Here is a 4,952-nt window from a genome sequence, read left to right on the forward strand (position 1 = left end):
ATTTTAATTTAAAAAAAAAAAAAAATGACGAAAATGCCCATGTGAGCTAGAAAAAAATATTTTTATTGTTTTGAGTTGAAAACAACTTATGATTTCTTGAAATACGAGATTTAATAACTGTCGCCCACCGGGGAGATGCGGAAGTTGATGCTAAGCCTTGCGGGGTTTCGATCGGCGTTCGGGGTAATTAGTGCTTATCGGGACGTCGCGACAGTTGTCACGGGCCCGATGGGAGTTCCAGGTCGTGACAACCTGTATATGTATTTGTTATTTTGGCATAAATGTTTTAAGCATGCTTAACCTGGCTAAAGGGATGTCAGTTACTTGCTGAATGGTTGTACTCATTCACTTAATTCTCATCATTTTACAGATTTCAACATTTGTGCATGTTTGGATTAGCAAGATTAACATCTACCCTTGCATAATTATAAGTTAGGGTGTGAGTATTCAATTTTTAGTTTGTAAGGAAATGTTATCTAGATGAAAATTTTATATCATTGGAGAATTGTTTTTTAACATTATATTTAGAGACTTGAAAATTTTGTAAAGTGTAAATTTTGAAAAGACTTTGGAGATAATACATTTGATTATGTAAAGCCCGACCTTATAAAATACTTGTCATGACATATATATGATGGATAACATGTTTGCATGCTAGGATAGTCTCGAAAAATTTATAAAAGTAGGTGTTGTATCTAGAGGTACAACACAGTTGATTTAAGCCTCGAACTAGATCAAATAGAAATTTTAAGCTAAAATTAAGAGCTTCATAGTCTAAGGATGATTCAAAATGGTAATTTGGAGTTTGAGAATCAATTTGGAGTCAAACCGAAATTTTCACTATCTAGGGGTAAAATGATCATTTGCCACTTTAGGACAAAATAGAAATTTTTAGAAAAGACTTTTTTGCCCCATTTGACTTATTGGAGTATGATTTGAGTATTGAAGTATGATTTGAGGTTGAGAAGTGAAAAAAATTGTAATCCCGATATTTTTCGGAGCATAGGGGTAAAATGGTAATTTTGTCACCTCAGGGGCAAAATTGTAATTTTACACATCCGACACTTGTCCAGACATGGATTTTATCCAATATTATCATGGATAATTGAAGGAATTTAAGTGGTGGAGAGATAAAGCTTAATAGTTAAGAAATTAAAAATGGACCAATGGGATGGTGACATGTGTCAAGTTTATATCCATTTATTTTTTTAGCTTTAAAATCAGCAAATATCAGCTTATGTTCTTCATTATGGCCGGCCAAAGCATGAAGTGAAGAAGAACAAAGAAAGAACAAAACCTAGGTGGGAAAATTGAAGAAAAAGTGTGAGATTTCAAGGAATTAAGATAATAAAGGTAAAATTTTGTGATTTTATCTTGGGATTTACACTACCCATGCTTTCTTTTTCGTTTTTCATGCTTAGAACGCAAGCTTTCATGATGAACCCATGCTGGCCAAATTTGAAAGGAGAGGTTTTGAGCATTGATTTTGCTAGATTTCAAGTTAATTAAGTGTTTTTGGTTGTTTAGTAATGGAAAGTATGAAAATCTAGTAAGAAATCACTTTGTTCTTCACAAACCCATTAATGGCCGAATTTTCTAGGGAGAATATTGAGGCTGAAATTGATGATATTTTCTGATATTTTGGTGGTATTTAATGATTGGTGAGGCTAGAAATTTAATGGGAAATTTGGGCATGAAAATCTGAATTTTTACCTAATGTATAGACAAGTGCGAATTATGGTTCGGACTGATAAATTGAATTATATTCACAGTCATTGAGGTATTTTAAGTATAATTGGAGTGTAGAAAGTGAAAGAAATTGATTTGGAGTTAAATTGGAGGTTTTAGCCAATTACACTGAGAATAGTGCGAATTAGGTCGAATATCGTATTTAAATGGCTATTCGAACATTTTTGCATTCCATATCATGCATTAGTAGTCTAAATTATTTTAATTTCGATTTAGCACCAATGTATTAAGTTTCTCGATTTTGTACTATGTCTAGGTGGTGAATCCTCCGATAAAGGCAAGAAAATTGTACCCGAGGATCAATAGTCAAAGTACTCTAGAAATTCGACTCCCGAAATAGTGAGTAACTTTATCATCATTTTAATTATCTAAAGTATGTTTTAATTCAGTTTTGGTGAAATTTTATGAAAATGAGTTAAATGGCTAATTTTAGGTTTTGCAAACGAAAATGTGTTTAAATGAAAAGATTCTATAAATTGTCTTGAAACGAAATAATGATTTTGAAAATAGAGTAATTGGAGACCACTGATTTATTGTAAATTTATGATTTGAAATTGAAGGCTTATGTTATATTGTTATTGTGTTGGCATGACTGGCTAGGCTGTGTTTTATGAATTGTATGAATTATTTTATTTTACCCTTGCAGGCTGGGTAGTAAAATATTAGCCCTGTTATGCTATCAAAATTTTATTGTATGGTGGGTTTAACTTGCTACAGTAGGTGGATTCTGTGGACCAGCCTATTAGAGGGGCACGAAATTCGGATATATATATATATATATATATATATATATGTACCTCGGTTGGAGAGGCGTGTAGGGTATCTCTTGAGGTATGGACAGAGTTCACATCACGCTGAACCACCTCGTGATGATGAACTCCGCTAACGCCAAGGAATAGTTGTGTTTTTCAAACTAAAAATATGTTTACGTCTATACAAACTTTTTAACAACCTTGGTGGACTCGGTTAGATGTCTCGGCCAAGGTATCCCCGAGAATGATTTTGGCAGGAGCCAAGCTTTTAAAATACTCATAAGCCATGTTGAATATTTAAATGAAATGAATATTTATGTTATGAAATACATATAGAGATGAAATATTTAATTGTCTTCATTTACTCGGACTTTAGATCTTTTGAATGATGTTTGTTTACTCATTGGGATTATAAAATCTCACCACCCTCCTTTCCCTCCATTTCAGGCTCAGATTAGACTGTAGATAGCTGATCTCATCGAGGACTACCGTTGGGTTTGCATTCTTTAAATTGTAGGTTATAGTCCTCTTTACTTTTGTTTATTCGGGGGTCCACTTATTATTGTAAATTAAATTAAATACTTTGGCTTACTGTATTATAGTATGTATGAATTTATTTAACTTTTATGCTACAAAAATTATTTACGTATAACTCTAAAAATATTATTTTATAAGAAAATAGAATATTTTACTTAACATTTCTTTTATTTTCTTATTATATCCAAATAATCGAAATTTCATTTTAAATGAAGATTTAGACTTTAAAACTCACTTTTGATTATGAATTATATGTTTTGTACTCGTATATTACATTTTAACCAGTTTCAAAATTTTTGAGAAAAAATGACAAAAATACCCCTATGAGACGAAAATTATTATTTTATTTGTTTTGAGTTGGAAACAGCTTAAAATCTTCCAGAACATGATTTTTGGCAACGGTTACTCACAGGAGAAATGAGATACTGATATTAAGCCTTGCGAGATCCCGGTTGGCATTCCGAAAAATGAGTGTCTATCTAGGTACCGCGACGGTTGTCACAGGCTCGAGGGGAGTACTGAGTTGTGACAGATTAAGTATGATATTATTGCCTTACATGCTTATGGGATTCATTTTATGAGTATGTGGCATTTGTTAGATTCCAAAACCTTGGGTTTGGAGCTTGACATAAACATAAGCCTTCCACCACTTATCAAAGATGTCTTCGGGTTAGGATTATGGGCTTGAGACAAGAGGTATCAAAACATACTCAAATTGTCAAACTCTGCTTTGTAAAATAATTATAATGCCATTCACATGCTCGATAGAATGTTTGTATATTTAAGAAGTTCGAGAAATCATTAAAAGACGATATTGCCTCTAATGGTACCATTGAGTCGATCAAGCCTCGAACTAGTTCAAATATGAATTTTAAGGTAAAATTAAGAGTTTCACAGCTCAGGGATGACTCAAAATGGTAATTCGGAGTTCGATGATCAATTCGGAGTCAAATCGAAATTTTCACTATCTAGGGGCAAAATCGTAATTTTTCCATCTACGGACAAAATTTGAGATTTTGAGAGAATTTAGATTACATTTGAAAAATTGGAGAATGGTATGAGTATAAGGGATGAAAAATATGTCTATGGGCAATTTTTCAGTTTTTGGAGCAAAAATATAATTTTTCACTTTACGGGGGCAAAAGTGTAATTTTTAAAAATTTACTCCACCAAAACTTTGGAAAAGTCTAGAAATTTCATGGAAGACATGGATAAGTGAAGAGGATTGAGTGGTAGAAAAAGAAAGTCAAAAAGATGGCTAGAAAAAAATAAAATAATAAAATATTTAAAAGGTAAAAAAAATAATAATATTTTGTTAAGCCTATTAAAAGGCTTGAAATTTCCAGAATTCTTCATTGGGAGGGTCAGCCAAAACCAGCAGGAGAGAGAGAGAAATAAGAACAAACCCTAGAGTGAGAAAATTCAAAGAAAAAGTGAGATTTTTCAAGGAATCAAGTGTTTAAAGGTATGATTTTTCAAGCTTAGTTTAAGATTTATCATTTTCATGCATTTCTCCTTATTTTTCATGGTTAAATTATGTGTTTTGATGATGGATTCAAATCTGATCATATGGGTTTAGAGAGAGAAAGTTGTTAGATTAATTTGATTTTGAACTAAGTTAGTGTTTAGTGTTAGTTTAGCATGTTTATGAGTAAAACAACAAGAAAAATATTCATTTTCTCCATGAATTTCTCTAGGCCGAATCTAGCCAATGGTGTGTGAGGATGAGTGTAAAACCCGACCCTATAAATACATGTCATGACATACATGCATTGAGTAGCATGTTGTTACGCTAGAAAAGCACCTAAGAATAGACGAAACCTGATATTGTACCTAACGGTACACTTAAATTGATTTAACCTCGAACTAGTTCAAATAGGAATTGTAGGATAGTAAATTTAATTATTTATAGTC

The sequence above is a fragment of the Theobroma cacao genome, chromosome 10 (assembly GCF_000208745.1).
Source record: "Theobroma cacao cultivar B97-61/B2 chromosome 10, Criollo_cocoa_genome_V2, whole genome shotgun sequence".
Lineage (NCBI taxonomy): Eukaryota > Viridiplantae > Streptophyta > Magnoliopsida > Malvales > Malvaceae > Theobroma > Theobroma cacao.